Here is a 26,543-nt window from a genome sequence, read left to right as displayed (position 1 = left end):
GTCTCTTTTCCATCTGGTGGAAGGCAGTCCAGTTAGCATGTTGCTTCTTTACTTCCTGTTTCGCTCTCCTATACGCTGGAGACCATCTTTACTCCCACACAGGCTGGAATCCCCCTCAAGCAGAACGAGAGAGATTCAGCTAAGCTGTGGCTCATCGGGTTCCCAAAGTCAGGGCAGTGAGAAAGCTTCAGCGTTGAGGTAGAAGTTGATTTGGTCCTAGGATGGGAGTAAGGATGGGTTACTCACTCCCCCTCCATCTGGTCCAACTCCAAATCAAAAGAAGCATCCAAAGTGAAGTTTGAGCCTTCCAAGGATTACTTGCAGGGAATAAGACTTGCATTGAGGCCAGACCCTCCAGGTCCACTGTGTATCTTTCCTGATCTGAAATCAAGTCTCTCTAAACATTCCCAAGGGCATTGTTATCACATTTGATTGGTGGAGAGTGCACTGGAAATGATATATCATCTGGAGTCTTCAATGGACATCTGAAAACCGTTGTAGAGTAAGCAGGACCGAAAGGTCAGCTTTCCATTTGCAAAGAGGTGTGCTCGTCTCCTGTATTGCTCCTGAGAGAATGCCTGTTTCTGGTGGCCAAATGTCTACACTTCATCAGAAAGCAATAACAGAGGCTCAAGTGGAAAGCCTCATGTAACTTGTACTTATCCAACCCTTGGGTTCCAGGATTGTCTTGTCAACATGCATTTTGTAGCTGGGAAAGGAAAAGAGCGGCAGTGCTTATCCTGCCAAGGAGATAATGGACCCAGTAATTTCTGAGTTTGCCTCAAGAAGGTTTAACTATCCATTAACCACATTCTTGAGTTCAGGCTAGAACATCACGCATTTCAGGTTTGGTACTAAATCATGGGCTTGGTCCCAGTGCAAAGTTAAGCAGTGAGGGTGGGGGGACCAACATCACATGGTACTATTTGGGCCCCAAGGCTCTCAAGTCTGCAGACAAACTTGGATCCTTTTAACGATCGTGTGCTAATAACAACAGCAATAATAATAGCGAATACTTTCGCATCCTTGTAATGCACACAGCGCCAAATACTTTACATATGTATTATCTCATTTATTTCTGATGACAGCTCTGTGAATTGGCTGCTATTATCCACACATTAGGGATGATGTAACAGAAGCATGGAGAAGTCAGTATGCCCAAGGTCACACAGCAATTGGGTTGGGCCAGGACTTGGATTCAGGGCTATCTGGCTACAAGTTCATAACCTAAGCCATTGGAAAGACTTCACATATGGCAAAAGGAACTCGTTATATTTGGATAGGAAAATAGAAAGAGACAATTCTAGTGCATTCTCCTTTCAATAATTTAATAGGAACTGTTCAAAGTGAGCAATTGAAATGCTTCTAAGCATCTGTGACTCAATTCTTTTGGATCCCAGAGCGCTGTTAGGGAAATAAGTTGTGGTATAGATCATACTTATCTTCTAATATATGCAATAGAAGAAACTCAGTTCTGAGATAGTCAAGGTGGTTGGCTCCTTTCTTTGCCCTTTAGAAAGAATAAGATTTCAGTTTGTTTTATCCAGAACATCTCTCATTTTGAAACGATCAACCTTTCTCTTGATCCCCACTGGCCTGGCTGCCCAAAACAAATTTTGGGGGACTACGCATTCCCCACGTTTGGTTTGGGGGGATATTTACTCATCATATTCTATGGTGCTCCCACAACAGCCCAAAGTCTAATAAAAATAGCACTATATTGTCTCCGAGAAGAATCTCCCAGCCAGAAAAGTGGCCCCTTTGAGAGGGGTCATCGAAATCCCAACATTTAGGTCCACTGCTGAGAGGGGGTTGCATGACGTTGTGATTTAGGAGGTCTTAGCCTAAAGCGCTGTGGTAGGCATGATGAAAGTAAGGTCAAGGATCAGATTTCCCAAGGAACCCAGAACTCCATACCAGAAGTAGGCGTATGATATCCGTCTGCTGAACTTGTGACGCCAGAGAACTTCAACGGGAGTAACATGAAAACTGGCCTGGCCCCTCCAATTTCAAAAGCATCGGTGCCTAGCCCCTTTGCTTTGATGGTGTGCAAAATGGGTCTGAAACGTGATCTCTAAATTATTCCCAACGTTGCTGCTGCCAAAAGAAAGAGCCATAAGCCAGACCCTTTTCCATGTTCAATCTTCATCACCAGCTTTGAAATTAAGACCATGTTGGTGGGAAGGGTTGAAATGTAGAAAGAGGAGGCCTCTTTTTTGTTCAGACTTTGGCTACAGTTAAAAGTGATTTATCCTTTTTGCACAGCTGGGTGCTTGCTATATAAAGTGTGAGACATAAATAGAACCCCCCTAAAGAAAGTGGGTATACCATGGGACGTGAGGTATGAGCAGAAAGAAATGCTGAAACGTTTAAAGCTTTAATTCAAATTAGATCACTGATCGAATATACATCTCCAACACCATCCTTAAAGTTTGAGTGAGCTTACTGTGGTATAGTGATAGCCCCAATCTTTCAGAATTTCTCAGAAAAGTCTTCCCTGAACTTCCTAACAAAGTCAAGCTCCTCTACTAGATACTTTTATAACAATAAGCGTTTGTACGTAGAGGGTTACCATTTTATAGGCATTTGTATAAATATTCAAGTCACATCCATCACCCTCACGAGACCATGTGTCCCATATTCATGTCTGTTCATTTTTTTCTCCATTTTTTACTGAGCCCAGCTCAGTGCCTGGCACATACGATGAAAAAATATATTAAAATATTAAAAATAGATGAAAAAATAGAATTTATTTTATTATGTATAAATACATGAAATACGCATAACAAAAATTTTCTGCATTATTTATAAACATAAAATATGTATAACAAAATGATACTTTTTTCATAGAGGAGAACACAGACATAGGACTGTGAGGGCTTGGAAGGTGAGGGTGCCCAAGAAATATGTACTGAATGAGGAGAGTTAGAAATAACTGAAGGATATTCATGGACTGAAGCAAGGTATAAGCAGATCTTGTGTCCTGAACCATATGAAGTTCAGAGAACATTGTGGCCCTTTGCAGCTAGAGTGGTTTGCAGAGGCTGCTGAACAGAAAATTTAAATTCTAGCAGAGAAAATGGAATGAGGAGGAAGAATGAATTTATAACTCTCTGGAAGTCAAGGAATTTGGTTACTTGGACCCCATATGGATGAAGGACCCTCTCACAGGTGGGGTTCTCTGAAAGCAGATGCTGAGACAGAGTTTGATATGAAAAATCTTTATTAGAGAGAAAATGGATTTTTGTCCTTAATGTTGCTCAAGGTCCTCTTTTGCTGTGTTCCGTTCACCATGTACTCGCCAACCATTATTTACTTATTGTCTACTGAGCCCCAGGCATACAATATACCCAGTCTAGCTGCATGAGTGTAAAAGTCACACAGGCATGCCACAGAAAGAGGGCAGACTTAGCCTGGGGGGATTGGGAGGACTTGAAAACTTTCTAGAAGGTTAATTGTAACTAGACCAATAACCCAAGGAATGTTTAGGAGACTGGGCAGCCTATGTTTATCCAGCCTTAAAGAGAGTTAAGTGGGCTGTAATCCTTAAAACCAGCCAGAGAGTTGTAGAGGGGAGGTAACTAAATTTCCCTTACCTTGAAGTCGAACACACACCATATTCATCAAGTGTCTGAATCCAGCTCTCCCCGCTAATAACAGAAGAGGGGCTGTGAAAATAGTTACCTAGGCTAAGATACTTTAATTAACCACGTGACTTTATCTATGAGGCTAAAAAAAAGAAAAAAAGAAACCCGTGATAAGCTTTCCTTTTTATTTATACTGCATGATTTTAAGTTTTGTTTGGGGGCGTCTAGCAGGCAACATTGATACCAGTTTTCATTTTGTAAGGGGAAAGGAGGCAAATTTGTCGTCCTCTGGGGAGGAGTGGCTGCCAAAGTCAGGCAGATGAACTTGGCATTGCCTGCAGAAGAGATTGACAAGCTGGCTTCCCACTGCTCCGGAAGGAACCCGCATTCGGGGCCCAGCAGAGCCCCTTCGCCCACCAGTGGCTGTTCGGCTCCCTGCTGCTGCTGATAACCTTCCAGGAGTTTGCAAATAAAGCTTCTTCCTGGAGTTTTACTCTTTCCCACTTGGCAGGCTTTCTGTCGCTAATGGATTTGAAATTAATGGGTCCTTTCTCCCTTACTCCTTTGGATCTCTGACAAAGTCAGCACATTCTGGGAAATGTGGTAGGCGGTTAGTTATCACCTATGGCACATCTCACAGGGCTGAGCCCAGGCTGCAATCATCACACCCCATAGCTCTCCCATCAAGGGCCTGGAATTACATGGAACTAAATTCAATGCATGTTCGCCATCTCGTTGAGAATTTGTTCACAGAAATTTCTCCATCCATGGATGGAGCATTCCAACCATTTTCTGGAGGCATCTTCTATGGGGTGTTGAACTAAAATTCAATTCAACCAACAGGAATGGAGCAACCAATGTGGAGGACACACTGCACTCTGCAGTAAGTCGGAGTGTGTTTATCACAATCAATTATCTCTTGGCAAGAGGCTAATAACCCTGGTTGAGGCTTATGCCATTTGCTTTCATTATCAGCGACTGGATTTGCCTTCGAGTTGTTTAACTTGCTAGAGCAGTTGGGCTGAAGCTGTACACACCAAACTACCCAGGTTTGAATCCTGGTCTGGCCATTTATTATCCATGTGGCCTTGAGAAAGTAATTTAACTTCTCTGTGTCTCAGTCTCCTCATTTGTAAAATAGGGAATCGTAATTATATCCCCATTTTACAGATAAGGAAACTGAGGCACTGAGGGCTCCAGTAACTAGACAAGGTACTTGGCCACTGAGTACACTTAGAACAGTGCACAGAACACATCAACTGATCACTATTGTTGTCTCAGCTTCTCATTCCTGGGTCCCCCTTTGTAGACACATGGGAAGTACAGGCTATGGCACTCAGACAGGGTTTGCTTCGCCACCTCCTCCCGTATGAGGCGAAGTGACCCATGCAGGATTGAACTCTCGACCTCTGCAGGCTCAGCCCTGGCCCACCGGGCTAACTGTCTTAGACAGCAGGGGCCTTGCAGGACTACTAACTACTAAGCTATCAGTTCTAAAGGACGTCAAACCCCTTTGCTCCCTCATCCAAAATCCCTTCAAGATTTAAGTATAGCTTCTAAGTCAATCTGTTTCAAACATTTGCTTCAGAAATAAAAGAAGTCAATGTGTCTGCTGCTTTACTCAAAGTTGAAAGTGGGGATACCTGTCTTTTCCCCCACTGGTGCTGCTTTCTATTCCCCCCAAGTTCTTTGCAAGGAAAAAAAAAATATGTTGGCCACAGTTGCAATCAGCTTTAATTCATTCTTTATTGCTGCTCTGGTTTTGTGTTATTTGAGCTGGTTTAACTGTTAAAAGCGTTTCACATATTCACATGGTCTGCATTAGGTTACCGAATTAAAACAGGAACAGCCCACCAAATGTAACTTTCTGAAATGCAAACCACATGAGTTTGATTTCTTTGTGGTATAACTTTAATTGGGTTCAGAGGTCTCTGAGACTTACCTGTCTATCTGCTCGGTGATGGCCTGATCTGATAAGACTAACTCAAAGGGGTTGAGGGACCCGAATTGCTTCAACTCTATTTTCAGAACCAATGCTGACCACACTATCGCTCCATCCCATTTACGACCATCCAAACTCAAGACAGTTGGGAATCACAGCATACCCCCCAACCTTAGGGCTTCTCCACTTGCTGCTCTAGCAAGTGTCTGACACACACAGAGCACACAGGTCCCCTGCACAAAATGCTGGGACAATGATAATAAAGTGAGCGACATGACATGTCAGAGGTGTCAGTTTCCTCCACACCCTACACCCCATGGTCAGCTATGTCTAATACCCTTCCTTTTCTGACTCAATAGAAAAGAAGGCTTTAGGCTCAGATGGTCCCTTTTTGGGGGCCTTTGGATGGCACTTTGTAGCCCCGCCCACCTTCTGGAACAGCTTCCATAGCTTCTAACTTTTCCTAAACCAGCGTTCCCTTACCATTTCTGAAGGCAGATGGAAGCAAGAAGTAATAGTGGTTTAGTTCTCAAGAAGAGCTGAACTTCCCTTGTGTAGGTTTCCAAGAAATAGTCACATGACCCAAGCAAATCTACAAATACTGGGGGTGCCAAAAAAATGTATACAAGTGGACACTTTGATCAATGTTGCTCAGGCAGTAGTTTGCCATAATCAGAAGCATCTAGACACTGACGGTAACCACTGTGAGCACCTCTTGTAAGAGTAGAAGTTAAACGTGACTCGTATTCATCTTTTGTTACCTGTATATATTGAGTAGTACAATTTTACTAGTTTTTTTCCTTTCTTAAAATGTGTATACATTTTTTTTTTTTGGCACCCTCTGTATTTCCTGAGTATTAAAAGTAGGTACTCTGTAAGCCACCATAAACCATGAGGTTCAGGAGGAAAGTAGGGAGAAAAATCAATCGAACTTGATCTAAGATGGAGGGCAATGAACATTGTTTATTGCTGAAGAAGCCAGCCAGCCTCCTGAGTCTTAAGCCTGGCTGCATGAAGAAACGGTACTAAGCTTGAGCAAAAAAGAAACCACCTTGGTCTGTGTAGAGGAAACATGATGTCCTTTGGCTATTTCTCTTCTCTTACTAAGGCATGGCTCCCGGGACACAAGACAGAGACATTTCAGTTGAGACTAAACAGTACTCATTTCCATTAAAACAGTAAGGGGAAAAAAATCCGCTTTCACTCTTTCCTCAAAAGTTCATTGATCACAGAAAAGATTCACTTTGGACATCTGAAAAATGTTAGCCTTTCTAAATTAACTATACACACATATACACTTACCTCTAACCACAAACTGAGCTGGTATTTAAGTGGTAATAATTAGTTGATGTCATTAAGTATGTACTATGTGCCAAATAATTCTCATCTATTATCTTATTGAATCATCACAACCTTAGATGATAATATTATCCCCATTTTAACAGATGCGGAAACAGTGGAACGGAGCGATTAAGTGTAACTTGCCCAAAGTCAATGTAACTTGAGTTTGAATTTAGGATCTATGATGCTAAAGCCTGTGTCCCTTTACCACCACATGTACTGCCTCTCATATTGTTGCAGCAACAAGGGACTTTAGACAAGACAAAGGAGGTGAATACACAGGTGATAGAAAGAGCTGATGCAGTCTGTTCGCAAAGTGAGGCTTTTAACAAGCAAGCCTCACACTCTCCTTTTGTCTTCTGACCCCTTCCTGACTGGAACAGATATCACCAAGTAGAGAAAAAAGTTATGTGAATACCTATCATGTAAATATGCTAACTTTGACTATTACAGAATCTTTTTCATCTTCATGATTAGTTATTGATAAAGCTAGAAAAGACAATGACATCCTACATGAAAAGTGGCCGTAAATATACGTAAGGATTTAGGCATTTCACTCTTTGTAAATTTCAACAACAAAAAGGAACCATAAAAAAATAATGACCTCTATTTAATGATACAGATGCTGAAGTGGTTAGGGCTAAAGTTATTGACGTCCACAACTTACTTTGAAATGCATAAAAAAAAAAAAAAGAATCAGATAGATTGATGTATGGATAGAGACAAACAAGTGTATAAATATATGATAAAGCAAATATCGCTAAATGGTCATTGTAGAATCTAGGTGGTATATACACAATTATTTAAGCTTGTATGTTTGAAATTTTTCATAATAGATGTCAGGGGGAAAAGTGACCATAAAGCGAGGCTCACATTTCTAGGCTGCTAGTTTCCTGACCACACTTGAGTTATTTAGAAAGCTGGCCAGTCAGGGAGGAGAAACTACAACCCCAGGAAGAAAGCTAGCATCAGCCAATAATTATGTTGTCCCTTCCGGGGAAAACAGCAACTTGTGGAGAACAACTCCTTGACCGCTTCTAGCCCAGATACACAGTCTTGAAAAAGACTCTCATGCCAAGAGAAAACAGAAGTCAAGAGAATAGGTAAGGAAACATAGCAGAGGCATGGAGAAGATGCCAGATTTCAATATCACCGCACATTGGCTCACAGGCAGAACTGGAAATGAAAGCTACAACTGTAAACAGTCCTTTTTGGTATTGCGACCTAGACTGGGAAGGCTTAGGTACCCTCAGAAAGAAAACAGGTCCTTGATAAATGTTTCCTGGAAGAATGAATAACTGAATAAATGATGAACACCGCGGGTGCCAAAAAAATATATTCTAAGATTTGTATTCATCTTTTGTTATTGGTATATATTGAGTATTACAATTTTAATACAGTGTTTTTCCTTTCTTTTAATGTGTATACATGTTGGGGGCACCCTCTGTATTTTATTGAATGGTAGTGGTGAAAAAGATGAAAACACTTGTGCAACTAACTCTCTCTTCCATTAATCTCTTACTGTTTAAATTAAGGAACTCTGCATATACAAGATGTCCCTTTCTGACCCTTTTATACCCATATGTATAAGCACACCTTTATTCACATAATCCTTCATAGCATCTAACATGTTGGGTGTTGCAGTAGATATAGAAACGAATACACCACAATCTTTGTTTTAAGGACTTAAAGCCTAGAGGAAAGACAAACATCAGCTACCTGTAATACAAGGTCTGACATATTAAACGCCATGAACAACAGAGATCCTATCTAGTTTGGTTAAGGTCTGACTTTACAGCATAGGTCCTATGTACTGTATTCAAGTCAGCAGGAACATGACTGCTATATGTTGGAAATGGCCCCGTCCTGGAGAAGGTGTGGTCCAGGACATCAGAGGCCAAAATTAGCACTCTGTACAGCAAAGCAGAGCCCTCTGGACGGCCTGAGATGGTTTCTCTATTTTAACCAGAGGGAGGAATTAGCCCTTTGTGTCAAGAATTTGAGATTTCACAGAGGGGGTCGGGAGCCTGCCCGAAATAGCCGTGGAGTCCTGATGTGGAGTAAAGAGGCCTGGTGGCATCCTTAAACGCACTAACAGAAAATGTAACTGGACATGTACTGGTGAAACCAGGTGCTGGAAAAGTAGTCAGAGGGACTGGATGGGGAAAAAACTAAATCAGCGCTCGCAAAGAAATTTTTAGGTATTGAAAAGGAGGTAATGTTTTCCACCAAAGGGCACCCAGTTGGAGACTGGTCTGAGCTGGCTCTCGTTTTATAACCTCTCGACACATGTGTGTAGTCAAGGCTGAATTTAAAACCTATACTGTGAACCTTAGGAAAATAAACCACATTAAACAAGCACAAATTGAAAATATTACACAAGAGATTTCACAGGAAATTGGTCCAAATTTAGCCTCGCTCTTTATGTATTTAAGCCTCTTATTCGTCGCTTAGAACTTTATATCAGGATTTTAATATGAGTCTGCCCTTCCCCCCCACACACACACCCCTCCCCTGTCCACCTCTACAATGGCCTGCTTAGTTTTACAAAACTTTTTTTTTTTTAAACTCCCCAAGAATCCTGCTACCTTTGGCCTGCGCTTTCAGTTCTTATTAACACATGTTCCAAAACAGTATGCTGAAGACGTACAATATCAATGGTTAGGTGAGGCTGAACATATACCTGAAAGAATTCACTGCAGGACCAAACACAAGCTTCATTTCTCCCCTAAAAGCCTGTGACTCCTGAAGGAAGGGCTCTGCGTCCGGCAGACTCAGACTCGGATTTTACCTAAAAGAGGACAGCAATCTGGACAAATAACACTGACAGTACCATCTCAGTGCCTTTCAGTCTCGTGGAGAATTCTCTCACACTGCTTTCCTTTCTTCCATAGATTAGGTGTTTTTTTTAATTGTGTTGGTCTGTACTTTTGGTACGTCTCCTCAAATCCTTTTTTGAAATAAAGCCAAGCATAGGTAAATAACTGAGCTATTTAGAATCCTATGGATTTAACAATCCACCTTTGATAATGACATTTGAGGTGATCTTCTATTATCATTATTTGCTCACGTGGCAAGAGGCTCACTGCCAGAAGCAATGGCTAGGCCACTCTGCCCACTTCAGCTCCAGTTTTTACCCTGTGGGGTGCTGCCAGGGCACTCCAGACTGCAGCCCTTCCGACCAGGCAGTTGCCAGATGGGAAAAGTGACGCCAAACCAAAAGGCAGTTTTGTGGGATGGACGGACGACACGCTGGGATGTCCCATTCTTGCCCATTTGTTGCTAACAGCCAGAATGTGATTATTATACTGAAGTTTGCTTACAAACCACATTTTAGAAGACTTATTAAAACTTGTTTTCTATTTTGATTGGAACTTTTTAATCATTTCCAAGCCCGAGATTCACGATGTGTCCCTACCTCTCTTTATCACGCCAAAGAACAATGATTGCTGGTAAATGTGATTTTATCATCCTGACCCGTTTTCTTCACCCTTACCATTTTCTACTTCTTAGGGAAGTTATAAATCTAGGAAAGAATTCAACGTTAGATCTCAGCTGGGAAGACACAGGGGCTTTCAGAGGGCTGGAAGGGATGATTACCCTATTGCTTTTACTGGGTCGAACTGCAGGAAGTTTCTTTACAGTTATTACTTTACAAACGTTATGAGGACATCCTGCTCCATCCCAGAGTTTGGGGCTGCTCTGGGGAACTCCCTGCTTCCCGCCCTTCTCTGCCTGCCATAGCAGCCACCGTGCTTACCTACCAGGCTTTCATCGGGACTCAGATGAAAACACCCAACCCGAGTTCTGAGGAATAAGGCTGCAGACCACAAACGGCGTGAGCTGTGGGAGGTGTCACTTCACATCCACTCGGTGGTTTGGCTAGGGCAATCGCTTCCCCTTTCCGGTTTATTTAAAATATTCAGGGAATGCAGGTGACATAGTGATTTGATGAGCCCATCAAGAAAAAGAAAATCCAGGATCACTCGGGATCCAAAAATGCAAAATTCCTAAGATGTGAGTATTCCTACAAAGCCACTAAAGGGGTGGGGGAGGGGTGGGTAGGCAAGAATAGCCGTTTGTATCTGTTATAGTGACGGGTGAACAAACTTCCCTGATTGAACATATGAAACTTTCTAATGTTCAAATAAGTGTTTGTGTCATCCCACCTCCCAGCTATGTACAGCCTGCAAACTGCCACTCCACGGCGGCCTCACACAGGTATATGTCTACGTGCTTTTGTCACTTGAGCGTACTCTCGCTCTGGGTGGTCATCTCACGCCCCCTCATCCCCCCAACACAATTCTGGCGGTGGGCTTTATTGGATTTCTCGGAGCATTAGGTTTCTTGGAGCATATAAACTGCAGGATATTCTCTTTAAATCACCCAGAGCCAGAGAAGGAGGCAGAAGGATGCTTCAGAAAGAATTAAGAAAAGCTAACAGATCAAAAGAACAGTGCTGCCACATAAGCTGCTTCCTTTTCCAAACCATGTATTAGGAGAGCAGCAGCTAAAACCCTGATCAGTCATGAAAATGAGCACCCCCGCAGGCTGAGGGACTGAAAGGAATCAGGCACCACCTAAAAGAAATCTCCTGGTGATTAAGCTCAGTTGTCTGAAGTAACGCAGACACACACACTCACTCACACACACACGCAGGAAAACAAAACCCATCACCCTAGGCTGTCCCCAGACCAGTCGCTGGTACCTTTGCATTCAATGTTCAGGGAATGTTCTCAGCTGCCTAAAAACTTCTGGAAGGCTGAGGTTAAAAGCCCCCATCCCTACATGCAGTGCTGATCTGGCATTCATTGTAAATTATAGGGTAGACAGCTTAATCAACAAAAAGTGTGTACTTTGGAGCCCAGCAGATACCACTGAGCAGAGTATGCATGGCTAAAGAAAAACCACACTCTCCCCAGTTCACCTCAAAGTGGATTTTTATGTCAGTGTAGCTTTGTAGCCCAGGTAAAATGCATCTCTAATAACATCTTTCATCAGGAGATATTAATGGTAGATCTGTTCAGCTACAGCAGACCCCTTTGTTCCCTTTCTGGACAAATGGAGAACTAGGGGTCTCCCACCAAACAGTTCCCAACTCCCAATAAGATACCCGATCTCCAGAGAGTAATTTTATTGTTTATTCTTTGTTAGCTTTTTTTCTCTTAATGTTTTTAACTGCACATCTGTTGAATAAAAGGAGAATACAGCGATAGATTTTTTTAATCACAATTCTGTTGGCAGAGCAGATAGGTTGATAATTATATGAAGATGCATGTATTAGTTTCCTAGGGCTGTCGTGGCAAATAGCCACAAACTGGGTGGTTTAAAAACAACAGAAATTTATCCTCTCATAGTTTCGGAGGTTAGAAGTCTGAAATTAAGGTGTCGGCGGGGTTTGTTCCTTCTATCGGCTCTGAGGGAGAACCAGTTCCGTGGCTCTCTCCCAGGTGCTCACAATTGCCAGCGAACCTGCCTTCCTTGACCTTCGTGCCTCACTCCATCCTCTGCCTCTGCTATCACGTGGCCTGCTTGTAAGGACACCAATCACTGGGTATAAAACCTGCCCTAATCCAGTATGACCTCATCTTTCACTGCACTACACCTACAAAGATCCTATTTCTAGATAAGGTTGCATTCAGAGGTACCAGCGGGTAGGACTTCAATGTAACTTTTGGGGGGGACACAATTCGACTCACAACAACATAGGTCCAGGAGTGAAAGATGAAAATAGCTGAGTCTTGCCTGTGAGACAGGACCTGCTGAGCCTGTGAAGTAGAAAGATGTCAGGGCTGGTCAGCAGGAGGCTTCCAAGAAGCAACCATTATATTCCTCTAGGCATGCCAAGAGGCAGAGTTCAGGCTGGACTGTGGGAGAGGTGAAATAGTGAAGAGAGAGAAAAAAATAATAGTGACCTCCTGGAAAGCACAACAGAGAAAGAGAGGAGGTCTGCAGATTGAAGGTGGAGGGGGTGAAGCAAAGGGTCTGGGGTTCTCAGTGTGCCGATGTTGCCTTTCTGGCCCCCTGGGCTCTCAGGGCCTCCGACCTTGTGATCACAAATGTCAGTGCATCCTGCCGCAAAGAACGAATGGAAAAAATACACCCCCAGCACTTCAGAAATCACAGCTTGTTTCTACAATCTCATTTACTTTCCACCACGAAAGTGGCGATGGTACCACTAGCTCTCCAGGAAATTGGTCTTCAGGATGGTATCTGTGCAAGCCTGCTCAAGAACTCACTCTTTCTCTCATAGTATGTAGAGAGAAAAGAATCTCCTAATTCTGTAGTTTTCAAACTGTTTTCTTGCTAGAGAACTCTTTATTCAAAGATATGCTTACGTAGAAACTCAATGAAGTGAACACATGTGGAGCTGCTCTGGGTGAGGGGGTGCCTGGGGGATGGGGGGCCCTGCTGGCTGCTGTCCACATACCCTCATCTTTGACAGTCCCTGAGCGTGCTCTGTGGAGCTCATTTCAGTGGATTCTATTTGCCCATATTCTAATAACTCATCTTTATAACATGGGACATGGACATCACATTAAAATGTACTAGGGTCTAGCTGCTCATCTTTTATACCAGGCAGTCATTTATTTTTTTTTTTTTAAGGAAAAATCTCTGCACAGCTGAGAAAACAACTGTTTCCCTAGTGTTGCCATATGCCCGACTGTGATGTCACCTCTTCTCCCTTAGGGTCTGCCATCTAATGTGACTCTAGGCTCTCACAGTACCCAGTTCTGTTTGGAAGCTCCCCTCAAACTCACCTCATCCTGGAACAACTAACAAAATTTTCAAGCTCTTTTCATTGCTTGACTATAGAAAATGGCCCAAACTTAAGTCAATGAATGGAGAGACAGGAGTTTCAAAGAAGAGACATCGGGCTCATCACTGTAAAAACCAATACAACAATTAGACTCTGGAAAACTCCCAGCTTTCCAGAGAAATTCATTATGAGAACCTGAAGGATCAAATGCTTTCTATAGAAATGCCTTTAAAATAAGCACTTCCTATCATAAGACTAAAAAGGACGTGGTACAACAGGATCTTTGAATAAAAAAGGTAACAATGATTATTAAGGACTGATACAAATAATACACTCCATATGACTTTGTAAAAACATGGTTCCCTGTGAAGGTTACCATTGAAGAGGAACAAATTAAGGTTGCAGCTTCTTTAAACTCCACGATGATGGAGGCCATTTCCCTGGCCTTCTTCTACCCCTCAGTGCCTACAACAAATGAAAAAATTAAAAAGCGGCAATTCTACACTCTCAGGAAATCTTACCTGAAGACAGGCTTTACTAGTACTCAGAAAGTGCAGGATTTGTTTTTCTTTACAGTACTACATTGCCATCTTTTATGAAAATGCAGACAGACCTGCTCCTTTGCAATATTCTCCCTCTAACTAGTTTTCCTACATATAACATCCAGGACCACAAATCCCTGGAAATCACTACAGTGAAATTTTCACTTGTTTCTTATTTGTACAGGGGCATTCACCCAAGGATCCCATTTAATGAAGTGTAATAATAAAAGTCGTCTGTTTTTAATGCTGAGGACAGGGGAGGGGATTCTTGTCACTCAACCCATCTGAGCACCACATCTGGGAGAAGGTATGTACTAGTTGCCTCCGTTCCTGACTGACTGAGGGGTATGCATTATGCAGACATGGCACCTCCCCTTACTCCCAGCGACTTCGCACTGGTCTTCCCTGACCTTGGCTTTGGAATGGAGGACAGACTGTTTGGGTGTCTGTGGAGACAAAGCTGACATTCACTCAATTATGTTGGGTCTGGCGCGCCCGCTGGAAGTTGTTGGGTTTTTTTCCTTCTTCTGATTCAGCAGCTTTTGCTACAAACACCCACCCTGGAAGCAAGAGGGTTAAAGGGAGGGGACAGACACCCACATTTCAGGGTGTGTGCTCTTCTCTTTAAGTGCCCACAGGCCTGTGACTGGTACAGCCCTTGGCAAGGAACCAACAAGTCTTATGGGAAAAATAACGTCTGGAAGAACATCACATTATGCTTCTTACTCTTTAATGACTTGGGGAGCCTTTTTGCCAGGCTTGGCTTCTGTTGTGAGTAAACCACTGGTTCAAAATACCTGGCCACGTTCTACCTGAGACGCCTACGGAGGGTGAGGGGGATGCCGATGGCACACTTATTTCAAAATGATAAGGCAAAGGAAAGAGGAAACAACAGAAACAATACAGAATCTGGAACCTGGAAAGCTGGAGTGCAACGAAGCAAAACAAATCAGGAAAACAAACTGAAGGGTGTAAATAGCCAGCCCCCTAAAAGAGTTTGCTGTTTTTCCATTGGGTGTTCCTCCTGTCCGTCTTCATTTCCCTCTCATGCCGTTTCCAGCCTAGCCTCTCACCGAAGACCCATCCTATTATTTATTTTTCTATTTTTAATGAAAGGAATGCAGCAGCACCGAAAGCACTCTCATCTCCAGTCTTGAGAAAAGCCAAGCATTCCGGCATCCAATCAAAAAAGCTTTCTGAGTGCTGGCTCATTTACGTTAGTTTTGTATCTGATGAACTTTTCATTCAGTTTGAAGCTCAGTGTGTATGAAACCCCATGAAGGGAACCAAGAGAAGGAAGTCGTCCAAACATGTTGAAGCACTTGTGGGTGACTGCCTGGTCCTTTGTGTTCCACGGCTCCTGTGAGAAGGCTCTGTCTCAGGCAGGCTCCAAACTGCCAACTCAACGAAGCAAATAATAATTATTCCTAATGGCAATAATAATTATGGAACGCGGTAGACCCAATATAAGTTTGGCTGTCTGTGGCTTCAGTGCGACAGCCAAAGTTTCACACACTCTTTTTAGAAAAATACCTCTCTCTCTCTCTCTCTCTCTCTCTCTCTCTCTCACACACACACACACACACACACACACACACACACACACTTGCCAAAAGAGATCTGGACAAACTCACTCCTCTGGTTTCCAGCAAAGTGCTCGACTACAGAGCTAAATTAAATAAATAGCAACTATCCATACAATGAGAGGGGATTGGGGTGTCTCATAATTGACACCACACACACACACACACACACACACACACACACACACTTCATTTCCCTTTTAGTTAAAAGTTTTAAACTTCCTCCTATTCCAGACTTTCAGGCAGAGCCATGGTGAAATGACAGGCGTGAATAATTTGATGTATTCCTCTTTTGTTTCTAGGAGAGATGGAAAGAAGGAGGGACAAAGGAAGGAAAGTCAAGGTTCTAGATGAGTGCCCTCTCACCATCATTCCACTTTAGCTCTAAACCGGAATGCCCTGGAAGATCCCAGTCTTCCATGGTGAAGACCCAAGCCCACAGTCACAGCCAATTTTCTATGAAATAGTCACCCTCCTCCTCAGAGGGAGGAAATCACCACCTGAGTTGACGCCCCCTCCCCCACTCTAGGATTTCGCTGTCACCACCGTCCAGCAACATCAGCATTAGCACTGAAGTATCTCACCTCACATACCAATGATGTCAAGGTGTCAGATAAATAAAAAGTAGCTCCTCCTGAAAACATAATCCATCAACCAAATGGTCATTTTCTAGATAACGAGGAATTGTTTTAATTTTCTGAAAATTAGGTGGAGGGACTAATGTGACTCTATGGGAGTTTTTTTCTTTTTTAATCTTATTATGTTTGTCAGTCATTACAACTGTTCTTTAAAATCAGTTCCAAGGTGCTGGTATAGTTTCTTGTCATGTAAGAGGGAGATTACAAGGGACAGTGTGTGGGGCATTATGAATACCTTTTTATGTAGAATATGCAGAATACATCTGGAAAAGTTCTTCAAGAGTTTTCAGTAAGATTATATAAATGTCAAATGGCCTAAACCATGTTCTAGTAAAGCAAAATATTATGAAATGTGTACACACATACACACACATACACACACATACGTAGACAATTTTCATTTAGATGCTAATTCCCAGTCTTCTTTGACAGGATACAGCTTAGTTCAGACTATTTTTAAGTTCATTCTTTCAATGTTTTAGAGAGGCTATAATTTGGAATATGCATCTACAAAGTTACATTTTTGTTCAGTTTTGTTATTAACAATATAGCCCAACTCAACACGGGGCTATAAAAGGACTTTGGTTTCCCTGAGTTTGCAGATTCACCAAAATGGCTCCACTCATACCACCCAAACAATACTGCAATGGAGGCAGCCTCTAGTTTTCTTTAACACTCTACTGTTTCTCTCTTAAGGTACTCAATTTGAGCAAGACATTGGGAAAAGTGAGAGTAAAGGTCAAGCTACACAGTGATCCCTGAGTCTGCCTCCAGTCCCTGCAAAGTCTGAGAACATTTTACATCTGACAAGTGTACAGTGGCTTGACGACTGGGACATGGGTGTTTGTTGTTGTAGTTATCGTGATTGTTCGTGTAGAAAATGTTTATGGATTCCATGGACCGCAAATAATAGATTGGAGGTCAGCTGTAAAGGCTGTCAAGGCTTGTGGATTACCATATCTGAACCAACATAGGATGGGTACATGGCTATTCAGGAAGTCATTTCTGGCATTTCAAAGATGTTTGGGGCCATCTGTTCTCTGCAAAGATCAACCCTGCGAAAGCAACCCAAGCACATTCCGGCATGTCTCTACCCCACGCTCACAAGGGTCCTATCATTTTACAGACTTTACCGGCCTATTCACCAGCCAAAATACACTTTGCCAAAGGGGGGAAAACTATAAAACTCCAAATTCTTTTAAATGTGTCTGGTGCCATTAAGAATGTTTATTACTCTATAGGAATTTTATGTTGATATTTACCAACAGCACGACATACGCAGCAAATATTATAGATTACTACATATCCTGCTAAATTGTGAATGAATCTGTTTTATGGAATTTCTTCTTCCACAATTCATATCAGCCAAGCAATGTGTGGTAGAGTGTTAGTCACGATAAGGAAAAGAATGTGTTCCTAAAACTAGAAGAGGACACTTCCTAGAAAATCTAATTTCATTCTTTCCTTTTACAAGATGGGAAAGCAGGGCCCAGAGAGGTCAAGAGGCCTGTTCAAAGTCCCAGAGCTTGTGAGTGGTAGAGTCAGAACTGCCATCCCTCAAGCAATAGCTTTGCACAATCTCATTGGAACAGGATTCCCTCCACATGTAACTGAACATTAGTATCAAGAACTGCCTTCACATCCAAAATCCAAGACTAAATTGAATGTTTATGTGCTATTCTTTGTATCCTCATTAGAATGGATACAAAAAGAAATGATGGCAGAGAAAACCTATTTGGTCTAATATTACACATGAGAGAACCTGTTAAATCAATAATCCTTTGAATCCCCACATGTACAATGATATGAAGGCATGGTATATGCAATGGGCACCATGGGCTATCTGAAAATTCCTAAAACAGGCCTCCTCTCTTCACTCAGAACCTACTTGTCAATCAGTTCATATAGAGCTATTTACACGTGATGAGACACGTAGTATTTAAGTATATGAAAGCTACAAATAATCAGTAATGCCCGCCAGGACATTGCTGTGTTATGTGGACATACTTAGCCTTCAAAAGAGCAAAGTGTACTCCCAGTTCCCGAGGGCCAGCCCTGCTTTATCAAGCTCCTTTCTCCAAACGTGCTCACCTTGCAGAGCTTGCACACGCTCATCAATTGTCCCTGTTCATGCCTCTTTTGGCTTTCTTCAAGGAGTGGTTATACTTAGTCCTGGGACTCACTCTAAACACTATGCATGAGCCACATGGAACCTACAGTGGGGAGCCAGCTGTGCCTTCATGCTTCTGACCTTGAAAACAGAAAATACTGAGCCAGTCCCCACGGAGGAACTATGATAGGTGCGGAAAGGTGCAGTTAACGACTGCATTTTGCATCACAGGAAATGACACCCTCACCCCTCAGTGTTTCGTTATATGGCACCTTATCCAAGCTTATCCCTAGGAAGATCACTAAATGTTGATGTAAGCTAAAGCCCTATGTTTTAGGTCTTCCACAAAGTAACCCCCAAAATACTAACGCCAGAATCGAAGACAGGGGACTGCATTTTCCCACAGAGCTGTGTCTGGCAAGATCATTGTCCAGTTTTCTTGTATTGGCCTTATTTTACATCTTCAACTATTTTGCTGTTGTTTCAGGTATTTTTGAAGTTACATCTCCAACAAAAGCCACTTTTATTTAGCAAAGTGAGCATAAAAGCACAATTTCTTATAAGATGAGTGCAAAGGAGGAAACTACACATAGTCATGCATGCAGAACTGAGCCGCCACAGAAATGACCTTGCCAAGTAGTCTTCAGAATTAAACTTGTTAGGAAAATCGTGAGCTTTTTAATGTTGGGTAGGATTTGGTGGATCTTCTAGTGATAACTCCCATTTTACAGGTAAGGAAACCGGAACTTGGGAAAGTCAAGTTCATTTGGACCCGTGGAAGAGTGTGGTGTAGGTGACATGGCTTCTAGTTCTGGCTCTCTCCATAACCAGTTTGACCCCAGGGCAAATCACTTATTCCCTGAACCACACTTTACTCAACTGTAAAATGGGTGTGTTCACTGGAATTACGAAGGTGTTGTTACTCATATAGGAGGCAAGCCTGGAAGTCAGGTCTCTCTGGCTCCATATATTGGGGCCCCTCTCTTTGCACTGGCTTCCTCTTCCCAAGCATTCCCAAGCTCTATTCTGTTCTCACCCAGTACGGTATGTGGACCATTTTAGAGCTCAGATAATCTGGCACTCCTACCAAGCTCAGCTCCTAGAAGGAAACAAACCAGAAGAGAAAATAAATCTGGGACAGAAAAGCAGCATTGAATGACGATGCTGTTGCTGGGACTGACTTGTAACCAGCTGGTCAACCTTTTCATATACAGATAAAGGAACTGAGGCCTAGAGAAAGCGAGGATGTGGCCAAGGTTATAAACCTTCTAAATGGCAGAGTCTGGACTATCCTAAACCCATGACCTCAGAACCCATGGCCCCTACTTTTCCAAGACTCTGCTCTGACCTGACATGGTTTAGCTCTGAGCAAGCTCTTGTTTTCTAGGCGTAGTTTTTTCAACATGCTGCACAAAAGAACAAGTGTCTAGACTTACGATAGACACAGACTGAATAATCATGTTCTATTTGCTCTAGAAGCAGACCCGCATCTGTGCTTATATATCCTAAGGGGTAGAGGGAGAGGGAGATGCACACGGAAACACTTATATGGAAGCTTCTGGAATTTTGTGAGCTGGGCTTGTGTTCATAAGATCTAGAAATGAAATCCTTCTCTAAGAGGAAGTCACCGGTAAAGTCACCCACCCATTGCAGGAATCAGAATAATTCTGGAAGTCACACTTCACCTGAGAGGGGCACAGGGCTCTTCCCGAAAACCAAGAAGCCAAATGTGGAACAACCAAATGGTTGGAGAAAAGGCAGCCATTCTCTGAGATGATTTTGCTTTCCTTAAACATGAGGGAATTGTGCCAAGAGATCTCCCAGGTACAGGTCCACTCTCTGTATTCATGTGCTCAAGACAGTTCCTCATCTCCCTTCCTTGAGATCCATGGGACTCCTGTATATTCCTGCCAAAGGATTGAAGCAGCTGCTGACAACTCAGCGTGCCCACCTCTGCCCTTGACAGCCCCACAGGTGTGTGAAGGCACAGAAGCTCTTCACACTGCAACCAGGTAGACTGAGTGTTAGCCAACTCCTGTGGGTAGATGATGCTCCCACATGGCCAGACAGGGTCATGTGTCTCCCATGGCGCAGGGGTTGCTGTGGGCAGGGACACCAGGAAAACATACTGTGGAGGCTAACAGACCTACGTTCAAAACTCTCCTATCTCACTGGCTGAATGGCTTTGGACAAGCTACTCCTCTTCTTTGGTTGGTAAAACTGAAGTAAATAATGTCTACCTCTCTGGGCTCACAGAGAATGATGGGAAATAACATGTGAAGCTAGATCAGTTCCTGGCACATGGTAGATGTTGGACAAATGTTAGTCCCCTTCCTCCTTTTCAGTATCAGCCTGCTAATCGAGGGCTTTTCTAACATAAGCTTGAGCCATTGAGGAGTGACCTCCAATTTTCTCTCCTAAGTAGACTAGCTGTTATAGACTCGATGTTTGTGCCCCCTCCCAAATTTATATGTTGAAGCACTAACCCCCCATATGACGGCATTAGGAGGTGGGGCTTCTGGGAGCTGATTAGGTTTAGATGAGGTCATCCTTTCTCTCTTTCTCTCGCTCTCCACACATACACACACAAAGAGGTCAGGTGAGCACACAGCAATATGGCAGCCTTCTGCCAAGAAGGAAGAGGGCCTTCACCAAGAACTAAATCTGCCGGCACCTTGACCTTGGACTTCCCAGCCTTCAAGGCTTGTCTGAGGAATCAGAGGCAGGAGCCAGATTCAGAGACAAGAGCAGGGGTATATTTCTACTTCTTGGAATACGCAGCTTTGTGCTCTGGTGTTCTGGCTCTGCCCCCTTCATCTGGCCACAATACCATGTGGTATTACAACTTTTGAATGTTAAGAAACCTTATATTTCCTCAAGTATCAGTACTTAATGTTTCGTTCCACACATAAAACTCTGTGAGTGGAGGGTTCTGGCCCCCTTGTCAGAGGTAATTTCTCAAGGCTCTGCATGGGATTTAACGGGAGCCATATGGTTAAGTCCATCAACCTCCCAGAAAGCATCCCCCTGAAGGGCCCTCGTAAATGTTCTCGGGGCTGTGAAAGATCCAGCAACTTTCTAACAATAAAGCAATGTTCATAGCCGTGATATTCAGAGAAACACAAAGCAGGAAATAATGGCTTCTGGTCTGAATTACTCAAAGGAGGCTTCATGCCATCCTGGGCCAGTGACAACCTGGGACCCGCTGCCCTGCTGCGTCTGCAGGAAGAAGGCTGGCCTGGATGGCGCTAGCATGAGCTCATGGTGGGCAGGGACAGCTGTCTTGTGGTGGACACTCTTCATCATGCTCAGTTGGTTTGTGGAGTTTAAGAAAACTCTTAAGAATGGATTTACACCTATGCATTTACAGAGCAGACACTTCTTAAACTGTAAACTGCTTGCTATTAAAGTCTTCTTTAAGCCGTGCTTTTCTGTGATGGCCTCATTTACTGACTCCATTTTTTTTGTCTTCTTTTTTTTCAGAGCAACAACGACACAAAAAACGCCGAATCAATGAACAGTCCCATCTTGAGGGAATCAGTTAACATTCCCATCTCAATGAACGCCTCGCGAAGCAACACTAACACACACAACAAAGCCATGTGACTCTCCCTGATAGGAAAGGTGGCATTGCTTTTGACACCAACAAGTTGTAAGATGTAATAAGCGTCTTTACTATTATTATCATCAACATTATTATTATTATTATTAATTATTATTTTCCTTGCTCATGTTCATGGAGCCACACCTGATATTCTGCATGACAAAGAGAAAAGAGAGAAAAAAAAACTATAGAAAGAGTGAGAGAAGGTACAATTTATGATGAGTATTGGCTCCTTTATATTTTTACATAAAACAAAATTTGCTTCTCTAATATTTTATATAAATTTCTGGCTACTTATTAGTTCTGTTTAGCCTAGCTTTAGCCCCATGCAAAAAGGGTTTATGACCAAATAGCTGATATAGCTACACATCGCCTGTACGTGCCAGGACTCCGTGGTATAAAATCACGGAGTACTTACATACACAACTGGCTTCACATAGGCAGTCTGTTGAACATATTTTCAAATTTCCAGGTATATTAACTAGAATATTCCACAGTGGGACAGATATATTTTCTCCAAATATCAGTCTTAGTAGGAACATTTGTATATTCTGGTGTTAGACCTATCACACTCCCATTGTAAACAATTACTGTCAAATAATTTTCACCAATCATTTAATAACCGGTTGATGTATTTCCCCAACTCCATACAGAGAATTAAACTTGTAGAACATTTCGAATACAAGAAGAATAGGGGAAGAACACTTGTGGACTATTTTGGCAGTCCCTCTCATAACCCGTCAGAACTCTGTCCTGATATCTGTCCTTGTAGAACTCTGCACTCCATAGCATCTTCACTGCTCTCCTGAAGAATTACTGAGCATGAATTAGGCACTATCATTTACTCCATAAAGAGAAATAGACGTCGTTAGGAAAGCTGGGATCTATTAGGATGATAGCCACCTACTCAACTGACTAGTGGCTCCTACAAAAATGTCCCGTGTGAGAAGAGACAGAGGCGGAAAAGGAGAGACTAAGAGGCTACCTGCTCGTCCACCATCTTTCCCAGGCTCCCCTGGCTTGATCCTGAATTAATGAGCCTGTTACATGCTCTCTAATAAAAATGACGAGTAACGATCTTGGAATCTGCCACATATTTGGTCCAAGGCTGAATCAATTTCATCTATACTTAACACGTGCTTGTTTTCTGTCTCACTTGTCTCCCTCACAGCCCATGCCTCACTCTTTTTTCTTTTTACCCCATCTGGAAAACTTATCACCTAAAATGCTACCATCAATCAACCAAAGACACTCTCCCCGACAGAGTGTCTGCCAGTTTGACTAAGCACAAGTAGTCACTAGTTTGGGGATGCCTCCCACACTCTCTAGTGCTGTGTGTTTTTCTAGCCTGCCTAACCACACAAGTGCAATTTGGGATATTTATATTTACCAACAGTTTCTATTGGCATAATAGCACTACCTTGACAGAACTGGGCATAGGGCATGGCAGAAGCTGAAGGGGGATGGAATGGAAATTGCCCGTCTTGCCTTTCTACCTATTGTTAACCTTATCTCGTTGGATTTTTGCATTTCTACCCATTTTGGCCTACTTTGGCTCAGTGCCTGCTCAGAAAGTATGAAAATCACGTGCTCACAAGGATGCATAGACTTTGTCCCCAGAATCTTCCCTGAGAACGGGCACTGCTCCCATTTCCCAGTTTTTCATGTCAGTATCACTCCCAATACTACATTCAAGCCTCTAAGCTTAAATACAACATGAAAGGAGGGGGCAGAAAAGAGAGCAAGAGTGGGGTTGGCAGCAGAAGCCAAACACTAGTAGAAGGGAAGGAAAGAGGGGAAGCAGGAGACAGGCAGCCCCCTCTCACTCCCACCAAGTTCCAGTTGTGAACACACCCACTGGCCGCAGCAAAAGCGCGCTGTGCGTGGGCACAGGTGGGTCCCAGCCCCTCTGGCTGGATGCAGCTTAAGTGCACAGCCTGAATGAAGACTTTCATTGCTGTTTGCTGTTTTTGTTGGCCAGTTGCCATGGCAAACATTTGCAGGTGGCTTGGCCAGATTTTGACACTTAAATATTTGAGGTTGTGATAAAAATCAGAATATTACTACAATATGGTTCTGTGCAGCCTCAAAAAAAAAAAAAAAAAAGAAAGAAAGAAAGGAAAAAAAAACTATCTGCAATTTCAAATGCTCATTTAAAGACACAGTCTCCAGAGAGAACTCATGTTTTAAAATAAGTACTCATTTCCTCTTTGCTGAGAGAAATAAAAGAGTCAACCATCCCCAAATGTTACCACCTAGAGTTTCATTCTGAATCCACCGGCGAGATGGGTTGGGTTGTTCCTTGCTGAGCCCCCCACGGTCATCCGGGCAAGGTTTTGGATGGGTCACATAGAGAAAATGGAAATGACAGGATGTGTGGGTTGAAATCAACATGGTAAGCAGGACAGGGAAGGTTCTGAAGAAAAGAAACAGCCTCCCTGAAGTCTGGCAATGAGACAGAGTCCTCAAAGTGACAATTATCTCCTAGAACACACCAGGAGGGACATGCGCCACCCCAGGATTGGGAATAAATGGGAAAATGGAATGGGTCAGGAGGTCACACATACCAGAGAAACACCCCCACCCATCCAGGCATAGTGACACAGCTTAGAAATGTCACCTAACTGTACAGCCCTGGGCCAGCTGGATAAATTATCGACACAGTCAACACCCATCTTAGAATTAATACTAGGCCTTAAAAGATTATTTCACAAAAAAACAGCATTATATTAACAATGGCCGAATACTAAGGGCCTCCAAGAGGGTAGTTGGGGGTTTGTGGGGGGAGAGGCGGGAGAACTCCAGGGGAGAAAGAATGCTGTAAAACTGCCCGTAAACTCTAGCACATTTTATGTTTGTGTTTTTTTTCCCTTGAAAGAAAAATAAAATAATTATAATTAGCTGGCCTAACTGTGAATTGTCTGCCCAAAGCCAAGCCACTAGAGTAAAGGAGTCCCTTGAAATTTAGATGCTGACTTTAACAAACCCACCCCACCCTCTTAGTATATTATAGGTCTTGCTTTGGATGGTGGCAACATTTGCTCCCACAGTCATTTGAGAAGAAAAGAAATCTTTAACAGAGACACTTGCTAATTTAGTGGTGGCTTCTTCAAACAAAGCCAAGCATTCAAATGGCCAGATTAATTTTCTGCTTCTTGAATGGGAACCCACAGGTACCCATGGCAAACTCACAAAATAGCCATTGCGTCTTCACGTGTCACAACCCATCCTGGTAAGTTGAGAAACGTGAGCAACAAGGTACTCCTTCTAGAGCAGTTGAAGGAGGAAAAGCCAGTGTTATCCCCAGTGCTCACTCGGTCTGTAACTCTTGCAGACGTTAAAAATAAGGGGGCAAAGACGCACAGACAAACTGTGGGACAGCTTCTAATTTTTCTTTACATCACTATATTCAATATTCAACCGAATATGCAAACTCAATTTGGATGCATATACCAAACCCAGGGGGCTCCCTTTCCTGTTTTAAACAGAGAACTCTGGGAATATACAGCCACCAGTTTTCATCATCCAACAACATAAACTCATCATAGCTCTTTGGCTTGTTATTATGTTTTCTTCCTAAGAACCTGAGTGCTCTTAAATCTTTTATTTCTTCTTCACTCTACCCTTGTGAGGGTGGAAACAAGAGACACCATCCTCATTCTAGAGATAGGGAAGCGGGGCCAGAGATTCTGCATTTCTGAGAAGCTCCTGGGTAATGCCCACGCTGCTGGTGCTCAGACCACACTCTGAGTAGCGAGGGCTGAGAGCTATCACATGCTACTCAGAAGTGAGAGCTCTTTCATAATACAGAGTGGCTGGACCATTCTACCAATTTCTCTCAATGCCTCAGTATTATTATTTTTTTTATGTATATGAGAGGGAGAGGGCCTGCTTTCTTTGTTTTGTCTACTCAGGAATGAGTATGGACCAATGCAGAGAGAGGGAAGAGCTAGTAAGGAAGTATTAACAAGGAAGAGAAACCAGGAAAAATGATCAGAGGGAAGGAGGACTGTGGAAATATACAGAAGACACAGGTGATGGGCTTAGCAGATCCTAGGAAGGGAGGGACATACTCTGTGGGTGAGGAGGCTGGGCTGGTGAAACTTCCTTCCACCATCCTCAAGTATTTGTCCTGAGAACAATGCTGTGGTCTCCATAACATCCATGAAGTTGCCTGCAGTCATCTTAAAATTCACAAATGTTGTTTGAAGAAACAATGACACAGAATGACTTGCGTTGCCCCACCAAAGTCAGGGTCAGGCAGCTTCCACCAAACAGAGACCCCCTCTCCCTTGTCCCATCAAAAACATCACTCTGAGCTCTAGGTAGCATCACACCAGCTAGGGAAACCAACTTCTGTCTCATCCAATCTGAGCTCTAGAAACAAGGAGAAGATCCAGAACATTCCCTAAGCTCCAGCCAGGACCCAGAGACAG

The 26,543-nt window shown here is 42.9% G+C and overlaps 1 protein-coding gene across 4 annotated transcripts in view; it reads right to left on the bottom strand.

Moving 5' to 3' along the window:
- Positions 1-26,543, bottom strand: part of CREB5 (cAMP responsive element binding protein 5) — a 382,587-nt gene that overhangs the window by 208,654 nt on the left and 147,390 nt on the right. The gene's annotated exons all lie outside the window — the stretch shown is intronic.

This window comes from Rhinolophus sinicus, linkage group LG09 (assembly GCF_036562045.2).
Source record: "Rhinolophus sinicus isolate RSC01 linkage group LG09, ASM3656204v1, whole genome shotgun sequence".
Lineage (NCBI taxonomy): Eukaryota > Metazoa > Chordata > Mammalia > Chiroptera > Rhinolophidae > Rhinolophus > Rhinolophus sinicus.
The sequence above is the reverse complement of the archived record's forward strand: the minus strand, read 5'-3'. Positions and strand labels throughout refer to the sequence as shown.